Source organism: Chrysoperla carnea, unplaced genomic scaffold (assembly GCF_905475395.1).
Source record: "Chrysoperla carnea unplaced genomic scaffold, inChrCarn1.1, whole genome shotgun sequence".
Lineage (NCBI taxonomy): Eukaryota > Metazoa > Arthropoda > Insecta > Neuroptera > Chrysopidae > Chrysoperla > Chrysoperla carnea.
Window position 1 is genome coordinate 454,197 of NW_025408234.1, and position 18,119 is coordinate 472,315.

Here is an 18,119-nt window from a genome sequence, read left to right on the forward strand (position 1 = left end):
TATTTCTATTTAGTCCAGTCATAAACGACCTACATGTATACATTTTGACTTACTTGGATCAAAATTTCAATGATTTGTATAGTCATGACATTCCAGTAGAAAAATCGAAAATTTTCAAAAAATGTTTTTTTTTATCGAAAAATGTCAAATTTGATCATTTTTGGCTTATCAATACTTAGTCCAGTCATTAAGGACCTCTATGTATACATTTTGACTCACTTGGATCAAAATTTCAATGATTTGTATAGTCATGACATTCTAGTTGAAAAATCGAAAATTTTAAAAAAATGTTTTTTCTATCGAAAAATGTCAAATTTGATCATTTTTGTCTTATTTATACTTAGTCCAGTGCTAAACGACCTCTATGTATACATATTGACTTACTTGGATCAAAATTTCAATGATTTGTATAGTCATGACTCTCATGTTGAAAAATCGAAATTTTTCAAAAAATGTTTTTTCTATCGAAAAATGTCAAATTTGATCATTTTTGGCTTATTCATACTTAGTCCAGTGCTAAACGACCGCTATGTATACATTTTGACTTACTTGGATCAAAATTTCAATGATTTGTATAGTCATGACTCTCATGTTGAAAAATCGAAAATTTTCAAAAAATGTTTTTTCTATCGAAAAATGTCAAATTTGATCATTTTTGGCTTATTTGTACTTAGTCCAGTCATAAAGGACCTCTATGTATACATTTTGACTTACTTGGATCAAAATTTCAATGATTTGTATAGTCATGACATTCTAGTTGAAAAATCGAAAATTTTAAAAAAATGTTTTTTCTATTGAAAAATGTCAAATTTGATCATTTTTGGCTTATTTATACTAAGTCCAGCCATAAACGACCTCTATGTATACATTTTGACTTACTTGGACCAAAATTTCAATGATTTGTATAGTCATGACTCTCATGTTGAAAAATCGAAAATTTTCAAAAAATGTTTTTTCTATCGTAAATGTCAAATTTGATCATTTTTGGCTTATTTATACTTAGTCCAGTCATAAAGGACCTCTATGTATACATTTTGATTTACTTGGATCAAAATTTCAATGATTTGTATAGTCATGACATTCTAGTTGAAAAATCGAAAATTTTCAAAAAATGTTTTTTCTATCGAAAATATACTTAGTCCAGTCATAAAGGACCTTTATGTATACATTTTGACTTACTTGGATCAAAATTTCAATGATTTGTATAGTCATGACATTCTAGTTGAAAAATCGAAAATTTTCAAAAAATGTTTTTTCTATCGAAAAATGTCAAATTTGATCATTTTTGGCTTATTTCTATTTAGTCCAGTCATAAACGACCTACATGTATACATTTTGACTTACTTGGATCAAAATTTCAATGATTTGTATAGTCATGACATTCCAGTAGAAAAATCGAAAATTTTCAAAAAATGTTTTTTTTATCGAAAAATGTCAAATTTGATCATTTTTGGCTCATCAATACTTAGTCCAGTCATTAAGGACCTCTATGTATACATTTTGACTTACTTGGATCAAAATTTCAATGATTTGTATAGTCATGACATTCTAGTTGAAAAATCGAAAATTTTAAAAAAATGTTTTTTCTATCGAAAAATGTCAAATTTGATCATTTTTGTCTTATTTATACTTAGTCCAGTGCTAAACGACCTCTATGTATACATATTGACTTACTTGGATCAAAATTTCAATGATTTGTATAGTCATGACTCTCATGTTGAAAAATCGAAATTTTTCAAAAAATGTTTTTTCTATCGAAAAATGTCAAATTTGATCATTTTTGGCTTATTCATACTTAGTCCAGTGCTAAACGACCGCTATGTATACATTTTGACTTACTTGGATCAAAATTTCAATGATTTGTATAGTCATGACTCTCATGTTGAAAAATCGAAAATTTTCAAAAAATGTTTTTTTCTATCGAAAAATGTCAAATTTGATCATTTTTGGCTTATTTATACTAAGTCCAGTCATAAACGACCTCTATGTATACATTTTGACTTACTTGGATCAAAATTTCAATGATTTGTATAGTCATGACTCTCATGTTGAAAAATCGAAAATTTTCAAAAAATGTTTTTTTCTATCGAAAAATGTCAAATTTGATCATTTTTGGCTTATTTATACTTAGTCCAGTCATAGAGGACCTCTTTGTATACATTTTGACTTACTTGGATCAAAAAATTAATGTTTTGTATAGTCATGACATTCAAGTTGTAAAATCGGAAATTTTCAAAAAATGTTTTATCTTTCGAAAAATGTCAAATTTGATCATTTTTGGCTTAATTATACTTAGTCCAGTCATAAACGACCTCTATGTATACATTTTGACTTACTTGGATCAAAGTTTCAATGATTTGTATAGTCATGACTCTCATGTTGAAAAATCGAAAATTTTCAAAAAATATTTTTTCTATCGAAAAATGTCAAATTTGATCATTTCTGGCTTATTTATACTTAGTCCAGTCATAAACGACATCTTTGTATACATTTTGACTTACTTGGATCAAAATTTCATTGTTTTGTATAGTCATGACTCTCATGTTGAAAAATCGAAAATTTTCAAAAAATGTTGTTTCTATCGAAAACTGTCAAATTTGATCATTTTTGGCTTATTAATATTTAGTCCAGTCATTTGCGACCTCTATGTATACATTTTGACTTACTTGGATCAAAATTTCAATGATTTGTATAGTCATGACTCTCATGTTGAAAAATCGAAATATTTCAAAAAATGTTTTTTCTATCGAAAAATGTCAAATTTGATCATTTTTGGCTTATTTATGCTTAGTCCAGTGCTAAACGACCGCTATGTATACATTTTGACTTACTTGGATCAAAATTTCATTGATTTGTATAGTCATGACTCTCATGTTGAAAAATCGAAAATTTTCAAAAAATGTTTTTTCTATCGAAAAATGTCAAATTTGATCATTTTTGGCTTATTTATACTTAGTCCAGTCATAAACGACCTCTATGTATACATTTTGACTTACTTGGATCAAAATTTCAATGATTTGTAAAGTCATGACTCTCATGTTGAAAAATCGAAAATTTTCAAAAAATGTTTTTTTCTATCGAAAAATGTCAAATTTGATCATTTTTGGCTTATTTATACTTAGTCCAGTCATAGAGGACCTCTTTGTATACATTTTGACTTACTTGGATCAAAATTTCAATGATTTGTATAGTCATGACATTCAAGTTGTAAAATCGGAAATTTCCAAAAAATGTTTTTTCTTTCGAAAAATGTCAAATTTGATCATTTTTGGCTTAATTATACTTAGTCCAGTCATAAACGACCTCTATGTATACATTTTGACTTACTTGGATCAAAGTTTCAATGATTTGTACCTATAGTCATGACATTCTAGTTGTAAAATCGAAAATTTTCAAAAAATGTTTTTTCTGTCGAAAAATGTCAAATTTGATCATTTTTGGCTTATTTATACTTAGTCCAGTCATAAACGACCTCTATGTATACATTTTGACTTAATTGGTTCAAAATTTCAATGATTTGTATAGTCATGACATTCTAGTTGAAAAATCGAAAATTTTCAAAAAATGTTTTTTCTATCGAAAAATGTCAAATTGGATCATTTTTGGCTTATTTATACTTAGTCCAGTCATAAACGACCTCTATGTATACATTTTGACTTACTTGGATCAAAATTTCAATGATTTGTATAGTCATGACTCTCATGTTGAAAATTCGAAAATTTTCAAAAAATGTTTTATCTATCGAAAAATGTCAAATTTGATCATTTTTGGCTTATTTATACTTAGTCCAGTCATAAACGACATCTATGTATACATTTTGACTTACTTGGATCAAAATTTCAATGATTTGTATAGTCATGACATTCTAGTTGAAAAATCGAAAATTTTCAAAAAATGTTGTTTCTATCGAAAACTGTAAAATTTGATCATTTTTGGCTTATTTATACTTAGTCCAGTCATAAGCGACCGCTATGTATATATTTTGACTTACTTGGATCAAAATTTCAATGATTTGTATAGTCATGACATTCTAGTTGAAAAATCGAAAATTTTCAAAAAATATTTTTTCTATCGAAAAATGTCAAATTTGATCATTTTTGGCTTATTTATACTTACTCCAGTCATAAACGAACTCTATGTATACATTTTGACTTACTTGGATCAAAATTTCAATGATTTGTATAGTCATGACTCTCATGTTGAAAAATCGAAAATTTTCAAAAAATGTTTTTTGTATCGAAAAATGTCAAATTTGATCATTTTTGGCTTATTTATACTTAGTCCAGTCATAAACGACTTCTTTGTATACATTTTGACTTACTTGGATCAAAATTTCAATGATTTGTATTGTCATGACTCTCATGTTGAAAAATCGAAAATTTTCAAAAAATGTTTTTTCTATCGAAAAATGTCTCAAAATTTCAATGATTTGTATAGTCATGACATTCTAGTTGAAAAATCGAAAATTTTCAAAAAATGTTTTATCTATCGAAAAATGTCAAATTTGATCATTTTTGGCTTATTTATACTTAGTCCAGTCATAAACGACCTCTATGTATACATTTTGACTTACTTGGATCAAAATTTCAATGATTTGTATAGTCATGACATTCTAGTTGAAAAATCCAAAATTTTCAAAATATGTTTTTTCTATCGAAAAATGTCAAATTTGATCATTTTTGGCTCATTTATACTTAGTCCAGTCATAAAGGACCTCTATGTATACATTTTGACTTACTTGGATCAAAATTTCAATGATTTGTATAGTCATGACTCTCATGTTGAAAAATCGAAAATTTTCAAGAAATGTTTTTTCTATCGAAAAATGTCAAATTTGATCATTTTTGGCTTATTTATACTTAGTCCAGTCATAAAGGACCGATATGTATACATTTTGACTAACTTGGATCAAAATTTCAATGATTTGTATAGTCATGACATTCAAGTTGAAAAATCGAAATTTTTCAAAAAATGTTTTTTCTATCGAAATATGTCAAATTTGGTCATTTTTGGCTTATTTATACTTAGTCCAGTCAAAAAGGATCTCTATGTATACATTTTGACTTACTTGGACCAAAATTTCAATGATTTGTATAGTCATGACTCTCATGTTGAAAAATCGAAAATTTTCAAAAAATGTTTTTTCTATCGAAAAATGTCAAATTTGATCATTTTCGGCTTATTTATACATAGTCCAGTCATAAACGACCTCCTTGTATACATTTTGACTTACTTGGATCAAAATTACAATGGTTTGTATAGTCATGACTCTCATGTTTAAAAATCCAAGATTTTCAAAAAATGTTTTTCTATCGAAAAATGTCTTATTTAATCATTTTTGGCTTATTTATACTTAGTCCAGTCTTAAAGGACCTCTATGTATACATTTTGACTTACTTGGATCAAAATTTCAATGATTTTTAAGGTCATGATATTCTAGTTGAAAAATCGAAAATTTTCAAAAAATGTTTTTTCTATCGAAAAATGTCAAATTTGATCATTTTTGGCTTATTTATACTTGTTCCAGTCATAAGCGACCTCTATGTATATATTTTGACTTACTTGGATCAAAATTTCAATGATTTGTATAGTCATGACATTCTAGTTGAAAAATCGAAAATTTTCAAAAAATATTTTTTCTATCGAAAAATGTCAAATTTTATCATTTTTGGCTTATTTATACTTAGTCCAGTCATAAACGAACTCTATGTATACATTTTGACTTACTTGGATCAAAATTTCAATGACTTGTACAAAAATGTTTTTTCTATCGAAAAATGTACAAAATTTCAATGATTTGTATAGTCATGACATTCTAGTTGAAAAATCGAAAATTTTCAAAAAATGTTTTATCTATCGAAAAATGTCAAATTTGATCATTTTTGGCTTATTTATACTTAGCCCAGTCAAAAACGACCTCTATGTATACATTTTGACTTACTTGGATCAAAATTTCAATGATTTGTATACTCATGACATTCTAGTTGAAAAATCCAAAATTTTCAAAAAATGTTTTTTCTATCGAAAAATGTCAAATTTGATCATTTTTGGCTCATTTATACTTAGTCCAGTCATAAAGGACCTCTATGTATACATTTTGACTTACTTGGATCAAAATTTCAATGATTTGTATAGTCATGACTCTCATGTTGAAAAATCGAAAATTTTCAAAAAATGTTTTTACTATCGAAAAATATCAAATTTGATCATTTTTGGCTTATTTATACTTAGTCCCGCCATAAAGGACCTCTATGTATACATTTTGACTTACTTGGATCAAAATTTCAATGATTTGTATAGTCATGACATTCTAGTTGAAAAATCGAAAATTTTCAAAAAATGTTTTTTCTATCGAAAAATGTCAAATTTGATCATTTTTGGCTTATTTATACTTAGTCCAGTCATAAACGACCTCTATGTATACATTTTGACTTACTTGGATCAAAATTTCAATGATTTGTATAGTCATGACATTCCAGTAGAAAAATCGAAAATTTTCAAAAAATGTTTTTTCTATCGAAAAATGTCAAATTTGATCATTTTTGGCTTATTTATACTTAGTCCAGTCATAAACGACCTCCTTGTATACATTTTGACTTACTTGGATCAAAATTACAATGATTTGTATAGTCATGACTCTCATGTTTAAAAATCGAAAATTTTCAAAAAATGTTTTTTCTATCGAAAAATGTCTAATTTGATCATTTTTGGCTTATTTATACTTAGTCCAGTCATAAACGTCCTCTATGTATACATTTTGACTTACTTGGATCAAAATTTCAATGATTTGTATAGTCATGACATTCTAGTTGAAAAATCGAAAATTTTCAAAAAATGTTTTTTCTATTGAAAAATGTCATATTTGATCATTTTTGGCTTATTTATACTAAGTCCAGTCATAAACGACCTCTATGTATACATTTTGACTTACTTGGATCAAAATTTCAATGATTTGTATAGTCATGACATTCTAGTTGAAAAATCGAAAATTTTCAAAAAATATTTTTTCTATCGAAAAATGTCAAATTTGATCATTTTTGGCTTATTTATACTTACTCCAGTCATAAACGAACTCTATGTATACATTTTGACTTACTTGGATCAACATTTCAATGATTTGTATAGTCATGACTCTCATGTTGAAAAATCGAAAATTTTCAAAAAATGTTTTTTGTATCGAAAAATGTCAAATTTGATCATTTTTGGCTTATTTATACTTAGTCCAGTCATAAACGACTTCTTTGTATACATTTTGACTTACTTGGATCAAAATTTCAATGATTTGTATTGTCATGACTCTCATGTTGAAAAATCGAAAATTTTCAAAAAATGTTTTTTCTATCGAAAAATGTCTCAAAATTTCAATGATTTGTATAGTCATGACATTCTAGTTGAAAAATCGAAAATTTTCAAAAAATGTTTTATCTATCGAAAAATGTCAAATTTGATCATTTTTGGCTTATTTATACTTAGTCCAGTCATAAACGACCTCTATGTATACATTTTGACTTACTTGGATCAAAATTTCAATGATTTGTATAGTCATGACATTCTAGTTGAAAAATCCAAAATTTTCAAAAAATGTTTTTTCTATCGAAAAATGTCAAATTTGATCATTTTTGGCTCATTTATACTTAGTCCAGTCATAAAGGACCTCTATGTATACATTTTGACTTACTTGGATCAAAATTTCAATGATTTTTATAGTCATGACTCTCATGTTGAAAAATCGAAAATTTTCAAGAAATGTTTTTTTCTATCGAAAAATGTCAAATTTGATCATTTTTGGCTTATTTATACTTAGTCCAGTCATAAAGGACCGATATGTATACATTTTGACTAACTTGGATCAAAATTTCAATGATTTGTATAGTCATGACATTCAAGTTGAAAAATCGAAATTTTTCAAAAAATGTTTTTTCTATCGAAAAATGTCAAATTTGGTCTTTTTTGGCTTATTTATACTTAGTCCAGTCAAAAAGGATCTCTATGTATACATTTTGACTTACTTGGACCAAAATTTCAATGATTTGTATAGTCATGACTCTCATGTTGAAAAATCGAAAATTTTCAAAAAATGTTTTTTCTAGCGAAAAATGTCAAATTTGATCATTTTCGGCTTATTTATACTTAGTCCAGTCATAAACGATCTCCTTGTATACATTTTGATTTACTTGGATCAAAATTACAATGGTTTGTATAGTCATGACTCTCATGTTTAAAAATCCAAGATTTTCAAAAAATGTTTTTTCTATCGAAAAATGTCTTATTTAATCATTTTTGGCTTATTTATACTTAGTCCAGTCTTAAAGGACCTCTATGTATACATTTTGACTTACTTGGATCAAAATTTTAATGATTTGTAAAGTCATGATATTCTAGTTGAAAAATCGAAAATTTTCAAAAAATGTTTTTTCTATCGAAAAATGTCAAATTTGATCATTTTTGGCTTATTTATACTTGTTCCAGTCATAAGCGAACTCTATGTATATATTTTGACTTACTTGGATCAAAATTTCAATGATTTGTATAGTCATGACATTCTAGTTGAAAAATCGAAAATTTTCAAAAAATATTTTTTCTATCGAAAAATGTCAAATTTTATCATTTTTGGCTTATTTATACCTAGTCCAGTCATAAACGAACTCTATGTATACATTTTGACTTACTTGGATCAAAATTTCAATGACTTGTACAAAAATGTTTTTTCTATCGAAAAATGTCTCAAAATTTCAATGATTTGTATAGTCATGACATTCTAGTTGAAAAATCGAAAATTTTCAAAAAATGTTTTATCTATCGAAAAATGTCAAATTTGATCATTTTTGGCTTATTTATACTTAGCCCAGTCAAAAACGACCTCTATGTATACATTTTGACTTACTTGGATCAAAATTTCAATGATTTGTATACTCATGACATTCTAGTTGAAAAATCCAAAATTTTCAAAAAATGTTTTTTCTGTCGAAAAATGTCAAATTTGATCATTTTTGGCTCATTTATACTTAGTCCAGTCATAAAGGACCTCTATGTATACATTTTGACTTACTTGGATCAAAATTTCAATGATTTGTATAGTCATGACTCTCATGTTGAAAAATCGAAAATTTTCAAAAAATGTTTTTTTCTATCGAAAAATGTCAAATTTGATCATTTTTGGCTTATTTATACTTAGTCCCGTCATAAAGGACCTCTATGTATACATTTTGACTTACTTGGATCAAAATTTCAATGATTTGTATAGTCATGACATTCTAGTTGAAAAATCGAAAATTTTCAAAAAATGTTTTTTCTATCGAAAAATGTCAAATTTGATCATTTTTGGCTTATTTATACTTAGTCCAGTCATAAACGACCTCTATGTATACATTTTGACTTACTTGGATCAAAATTTCAATGATTTGTATAGTCATGACATTCCAGTAGAAAAATCGAAAATTTTCAAAAAATGTTTTTTTCTATCGAAAAATGTCAAATTTGATCATTTTTGGCTTATTTATACTTAGTCCAGTCATAAACGACCTCCTTGTATATATTTTGACTTACTTGGATCAAAATTACAATGATTTGTATAGTCATGACTCTCATGTTTAAAAATCGAAAATTTTCAAAAAATGTTTTTTCTATCGAAAAATGTCTAATTTGATCATTTTTGGCTTATTTATACTTCGTCCAGTCATAATGGACCTCTATGTATACATTTTGACTTACTTGGATCAAAATTTCAATGATTTGTATAGTCATGATATTCTAGTTGAAAAATCGAAAATTTTCAAAAAATGTTTTTTCTATCGAAAAATGTCAAATTTGATCATTTTTGGCTTATTTATACTTAGTCCAGTCATAAACGTCCTCTATGTATACATTTTGACTTACTTGGATCAAAATTTCAATGATTTGTATAGTCATGACATTCTAGTTGAAAAATCGAAAATTTTCAAAAAATGTTTTTCTATTGAAAAATGTCATATTTGATCATTTTTGGCTTATTTATACTAAGTCCAGTCATAAACGACCTCTATGTATACATTTTGACTTACTTGGATCAAAATTTCAATGATTTGTATAGTCATGACATTCTAGTTGAAAAATCGAAAATTTTCAAAAAATATTTTTTCTATCGAAAAATGTCAAATTTGATCATTTTTGGCTTATTTATACTTACTCCAGTCATAAACGAACTCTATGTATACATTTTGACTTACTTGGATCAAAATTTCAATGATTTGTATAGTCATGACTCTCATGTTGAAAAATCGAAAATTTTCAAAAAATGTTTTTTGTATCGAAAAATGTCAAATTTGATCATTTTTGGCTTGTTTATACTTAGTCCAGTCATAAACGACTTCTTTGTATACATTTTGACTTACTTGGATCAAAATTTCAATGATTTGTATTGTCATGACTCTCATGTTGAAAAATCGAAAATTTTCAAAAAATGTTTTTTCTATCGAAAAATGTCTCAAAATTTCAATGATTTGTATAGTCATGACATTCTAGTTGAAAAATCGAAAATTTTCAAAAAATGTTTTATCTATCGAAAAATGTCAAATTTGATCATTTTTGGCTTATTTATACTTAGTCCAGTCATAAACGACCTCTATGTATACATTTTGACTTACTTGGATCAAAATTTCAATGATTTGTATAGTCATGACATTCTAGTTGAAAAATCCAAAATTTTCAAAAAATGTTTTTTCTATCGAAAAATGTCAAATTTGATCATTTTTGGCTCATTTATACTTAGTCCAGTCATAAAGGACCTCTATGTATACATTTTGACTTACTTGGATCAAAATTTCAATGATTTTTATAGTCATGACTCTCATGTTGAAAAATCGAAAATTTTCAAGAAATGTTTTTTCTATCGAAAAATGTCAAATTTGATCATTTTTGGCTTATTTATACTTAGTCCAGTCATAAAGGACCGATATGTATACATTTTGACTAACTTGGATCAAAATTTCAATGATTTGTATAGTCATGACATTCAAGTTGAAAAATCGAAATTTTTCAAAAAATGTTTTTTCTATCGAAAAATGTCAAATTTGGTCATTTTTGGCTTATTTATACTTAGTCCAGTCAAAAAGGATCTCTATGTATACATTTTGACTTACTTGGACCAAAATTTCAATGATTTGTATAGTCATGACTCTCATGTTGAAAAATCGAAAATTTTCAAAAAATGTTTTTTCTAGCGAAAAATGTCAAATTTGATCATTTTCGGCTTATTTATACTTAGTCCAGTCATAAACGACCTCCTTGTATACATTTTGATTTACTTGGATCAAAATTACAATGGTTTGTATAGTCATGACTCTCATGTTTAAAAATCCAAGATTTTCAAAAAATGTTTTTTCTATCGAAAAATGTCTTATTTAATCATTTTTGGCTTATTTATACTTAGTCCAGTCTTAAAGGACCTCTATGTATACATTTTGACTTACTTGGATCAAAATTTTAATGATTTGTAAAGTCATGATATTCTAGTTGAAAAATCGAAAATTTTAAAAAAATGTTTTTTCTATCGAAAAATGTCAAATTTGATCATTTTTGGCTTATTTATACTTGTTCCAGTCATAAGCGAACTCTATGTATATATTTTGACTTACTTGGATCAAAATTTCAATGATTTGTATAGTCATGACATTCTAGTTGAAAAATCGAAAATTTTCAAAAAATATTTTTTCTATCGAAAAATGTCAAATTTTATCATTTTTGGCTTATTTATACCTAGTCCAGTCATAAACGAACTCTATGTATACATTTTGACTTACTTGGATCAAAATTTCAATGACTTGTACAAAAATGTTTTTTCTATCGAAAAATGTCTCAAAATTTCAATGATTTGTATAGTCATGACATTCTAGTTGAAAAATCGAAAATTTTCAAAAAATGTTTTATCTATCGAAAAATGTCAAATTTGATCATTTTTGGCTTATTTATACTAAGCCCAGTCAAAAACGACCTCTATGTATACATTTTGACTTACTTGGATCAAAATTTCAATGATTTGTATACTCATGACATTCTAGTTGAAAAATCCAAAATTTTCAAAAAATGTTTTTTCTATCGAAAAATGTCAAATTTGATCATTTTTGGCTCATTTATACTTAGTCCAGTCATATAGGACCTCTATGTATACATTTTGACTTACTTGGATCAAAATTTCAATGATTTGTATAGTCATGACTCTCATGTTGAAAAATCGAAAATTTTCAAAAAATGTTTTTTCTATCGAAAAATGTCTAATTTGATCATTTTTGGCTTATTTATACTTAGTCCCGTCATAAAGGACCTCTATGTATACATTTTGACTTACTTGGATCAAAATTTCAATGATTTGTATAGTCATGACATTCTAGTTGAAAAATCGAAAATTTTCAAAAAATGTTTTTTCTATCGAAAAATGTCAAATTTGATCATTTTTGGCTTATTTATACTTGTTCCAGTCATAAGCGAACTCTATGTATATATTTTGACTTACTTGGATCAAAATTTCAATGATTTGTATAGTCATGACATTCTAGTTGAAAAATCGAAAATTTTCAAAAAATATTTTTTCTATCGAAAAATGTCAAATTTTATCATTTTTGGCTTATTTATACCTAGTCCAGTCATAAACGAACTCTATGTATACATTTTGACTTACTTGGATCAAAATTTCAATGACTTGTACAAAAATGTTTTTTCTATCGAAAAATGTCTCAAAATTTCAATGATTTGTATAGTCATGACATTCTAGTTGAAAAATCGAAAATTTTCAAAAAATGTTTTATCTATCGAAAAATGTCAAATTTGATCATTTTTGGCTTATTTATACTTAGCCCAGTCAAAAACGACCTCTATGTATACATTTTGACTTACTTGGATCAAAATTTCAATGATTTGTATACTCATGACATTCTAGTTGAAAAATCCAAAATTTTCAAAAAATGTTTTTTCTATCGAAAAATGTCAAATTTGATCATTTTTGGCTCATTTATACTTAGTCCAGTCATAAAGGACCTCTATGTATACATTTTGACTTACTTGGATCAAAATTTCAATGATTTGTATAGTCATGACTCTCATGTTGAAAAATCGAAAATTTTCAAAAAATGTTTTTTCTATCGAAAAATGTCTAATTTGATCATTTTTGGCTTATTTATACTTAGTCCCGTCATAAAGGACCTCTATGTATACATTTTGACTTACTTGGATCAAAATTTCAATGATTTGTATAGTCATGACATTCTAGTTGAAAAATCGAAAATTTTCTAAAAATGTTTTTTCTATCGAAAAATGTCAAATTTGATCATTTTTGGCTTATTTATACTTAGTCCAGTCATAAACGACCTCTATGTATACATTTTGACTTACTTGGATCAAAATTTTAATGATTTGTATAGTCATGACATTCCAGTAGAAAAATCGAAAATTTTCAAAAAATGTTTTTTCTATCGAAAATTGTCAAATTTGATCATTTTTGGCTTATTTATACTTAGTCCAGTCATAAACGACCTCCTTGTATACATTTTGACTTACTTGGATCAAAATTACAATGATTTGTATAGTCATGACTCTCATGTTTAAAAATCGAAAATTTTCAAAAAATGTTTTTTTCTATCGAAAAATGTCTAATTTGATCATTTTTGGCTTATTTATACTTAGTCCAGTCATAATGGACCTCTATGTATACATTTTGACTTACTTGGATCAAAATTTCAATGATTTGTATAGTCATGATATTCTAGTTGAAAAATCGAAAATTTTCAAAAAATGTTTTTTCTATCGAAAAATGTCAAATTTGATCATTTTTGGCTTATTTATACTTAGTCCAGTCATAAACGACCTCTATGTATACATTTTGACTTACTTGGATCAAAATTTCAATGATTTGTATAGTCATGACATTCTAGTTGAAAAATCGAAAATTTTCAAAAAATGTTTTTTCTATTGAAAAATGTCATATTTGATCATTTTTGGCTTATTTATACTAAGTCCAGTCATAAACGACCTCTATGTATACATTTTGACTTACTTGGATCAAAATTTCAATGATTTGTATAGTCATGACTCTCATGTTGAAAAATCGAAAATTTTCAAAAAATGTTTTTTCTATCGTAAATGTCAAATTTGATCATTTTTGGCTTATTTATACTTAGTCCAGTCATAAAGGACCTCTATGTATACATTTTGACTTACTTGGATCAAAATTTCAATGATTTGTTTAGTCATGACATTCTAGTTGAAAAATCAAAAATTTTCAAAAAATGTTTTTTCTATCGAAAAATGTCAAATTTGATTATTTTCGGCTTATTTATACTTAGTCCAGTCATAATCGACCTCTTTGTATACATTTTGACTTACTTGGATCAAAATTTCAATGATTTGTATAGTCATGATATTCTAGTTGAAAAATCGAAAATTTTCAAAAAATGTTTTTTCTATCGAAAAATGTCAAATTTGATCATTTTTGGCTTATTCATACTTAGTCCAGTCATAAAGGACCTCTATGTATACATTTTGACTTACTTGGATCAAAATTTCAATGATTTGTATAGTCATGACTCTCATGTTGAAAAATCGAAAATTTTCAAAAAATGTTTTTTCTATCGAACAATGTCAAATTTGATCATTTTTGGCTTATTTATACTTAGTCCAGTCATAAACGACCTCTATGTATACATTTTGACATACTTGGATCAAAATTTCAATGATTTGTATAGTCATGACTCTCATGTTGAAAAATCGAAAATTTTCAAAAAATGTTTTTTCTATCGAAAAATGTCAAATTTGATCATTTTTGGCTTATTTATACTTAGTCTAGTCATAAAGGACCTCTTTGTATACATTTTGACTTACTTGGATCAAAATTTCAATGATTTGTATAGTCATGACTCTCATGTTGAAAATCGAAAATTTTCAAAAAATGTTTTTTCTATCGAAAAATGTCAAATTTGATCATTTTGGGCTCATTTATACTTAGTCCAGTCATAAAGGACCTCTTTGTATACATTTTGACTCACTTGGATCAAAATTTCAATGATTTGGATAGTCATTACTCTCATGTTGAAAAATCGAAGATTTTCAAAAAATGTTTTTTCTATCGAAAAATGTCAAATTTGATCATTTTTGGCTTATTTATACTTAGTCCAGTCATAAACGACCTCCTTGTATACATTTTGACTTACTTGGATCAAAATTACAATGATTTGTATAGTCATGACTCTCATGTTTAAAAATCGAAAATTTTCAAAAAATGTTTTTTCTATCGAAAAATGTCTAATTTGATCATTTTTGGCTTTTTTATACTTAGTCCAGTCATAATGGACCTCTATGTATACATTTTGACTTACTTGGATCAAAATTTCAATGATTTGTATAGTCATGATATTCTAGTTGAAAAATCGAAAATTTTCAAAAAATGTTTTTTCTATCGAAAAATGTCAAATTTGATCATTTTTGGCTTATTTATACTTAGTCCAGTCATAAAGGACCTCCATGTATACATTTTGACTTACTTGGATCAAAATTTCAATGATTTGTATAGTCATGACATTCTAGTTGAAAAATCGAAAATTTTCAAAAAATGTTTTTTCTATCGAAAAATGTCAAATTTGATCATTTTCGGCTTATGTATACTTAGTCCAGTCATAATCGACCTCTTTGTATACATTTTGACTTACCTGGATCAAAATTTCAATGATTTGTATAGTCATGACTCTCATGTTGAAAAATCGAAAATTTTCAAAAAATGTTTTTTCTATCGAAAAATGTCAAATTTGATCATTTTTTTCTTATTTATACTTAGTCCAGTCATAAACGACCTCTATGTATACATTTGGACTTAATTGGATCAAAATTTCAATGATTTGTATAGTCATGACATTCTAGATGAAAAATCGAAAATTTTCAAAAAATGTTTTTTCTATCGAAAAATGTCAAATTTGATCATTTTTGGCTTATTTATACTTAGTCCAGTCATAAACGACCTCTATGTATACATTTTGACATACTTGGATCAAAATTTTAATGATTTGTATAGTCATGACTCTCATGTTGAAAAATCGAAAATTTTCAAAAAATGTTTTTTCTATCGAAAAATGTCAAATTTGATCATTTTGGGCTCATTTATACTTAGTCCAGTCATAGAGGACCTCTTTGTATACATTTTGACTCACTTGGATCAAAATTTCAATGATTTGGATAGTCATGACTCTCATGTTGAAAAATCGAAGATTTTCAAAAAATGTTTTTTCTATCGAAAAATGTCAAATTTGATCATTTTTGGCTTATTTATACTTAGTCCAGTCATAAAGGACCTCTATGTATACATTTTGACTTACTTGGATCAAAATTTCAATGATTTGTATAGTCATGACTCTCATGTTGAAAAATCGAAAATTTTCAAAAAATGTTTTTTCTATCGTAAATGTCAAATTTGATCATTTTTGGCTTATTTATACTTAGTCCAGTCATAAAGGACCTCTATGTATACATTTTGACTTACTTGGATCAAAATTTCAATGATTTGTATAGTCATGACATTCTAGTTGAAAAATCGAAAATTTTCAAAAAATGTTTTTTCTATCGAAAAATGTCAAATTTGATCATTTTCGGCTTATTTATACTTAGTCCAGTCATAATCGACCTCTTTGTATGCATTTTGACTTACCTGGATCAAAATTTCAATGATTTGTATAGTCATGACTCTCATGTTGAAAAATCGAAAATTTTCAAAAAATGTTTTTTCTATCGAAAAATGTCAAATTTGATCATTTTTTTCTTATTTATACTTAGTCCAGTCATAAACGACCTCTATGTATACATTTGGACTTAATTGGATCAAAATTTCAATGATTTGTATAGTCATGACATTCTAGATGAAAAATCGAAAATTTTCAAAAAATGTTTTTTCTATCGAAAAATGTCAAATTTGATCATTTTTGGCTTATTTATACTTAGTCCAGTCATAAACGACCTCTATGTATACATTTTGACATACTTGGATCAAAATTTCAATGACTTGTATAGTCATGACTCTCATGTTGAAAAATCGAAAATTTTCAAAAAATGTTTTTTCTATCGAAAAATGTCAAATTTGATCATTTTGGGCTCATTTATACTTAGTCCAGTCATAGAGGACCTCTTTGTATACATTTTGACTCACTTGGATCAAAATTTCAATGATTTCGATAGTCATGACTCTCATGTTGAAAAATCGAAGATTTTCAAAAAATGTTTTTTCTATCGAAAAATGTCAAATTTGATCATTTTTGGCTTATTTACACTTAGTCCAGTAATAAAGGACCTCTATGTATACATTTTGACTTACTTGGATCAAAACTTCAATGATTTGTATAGTCATGACATTCCAGTTGAAAAATCGCAAATTTTCAAAAAATGTTTTTTCTATCGAAAAATGTCAAATTTGATCATTTTTGGCTTATTCATACTTAGTCCAGTCATATAGGACCTCTATGTATACATTTGGACTTAATTTTATCAAAATTTTAATGATTTGTATAGTCATGACATTCTAGTTGAAAAATCGAAAATTTTCAAAAAATGTTTTTTCTATCGAAAAATGTCAAATTTGATCATTTTTGGCTTATTTATACTTAGTCCAGTCATAAACGACCTTTATGTATACATTTTGACTTACTTGGATCAAAATTTCAATGATTTGTATAGTCATAACTCTCATGTTGAAAAATCGAAAATTTTCAAAAAATGTTTTTTCTATCGTAAATGTCAAATTTTATCATTTTTGGCTTATTTATACTTAGTCCAGTCATAAACGACCTCTATGTATACATTTTGACTTACTTGGATCAAAATTTCAATGATTTGTATAGTCATGACATTCTAGTTGAAAAATCGAAAATTTTCAAAAAATGTTTTTTCTATCGAAAAATGTCAAATTTGATCATTTTTGGCTTATTTATACTTAGTCAAGTCATAAAGGACCTCTATGTATACATTTTGACTTACTTGGATCAAAATTTCAATGATTTGTATAGTCATGACATTCCAGTTGAAAAATCGAAAATTTTCAAAAAATGTTTTTTCTATCGAAAAATGTCAAATTTGATCATTTTCGGCTTATTTATACTTAGTCCAGTCTTAATCCA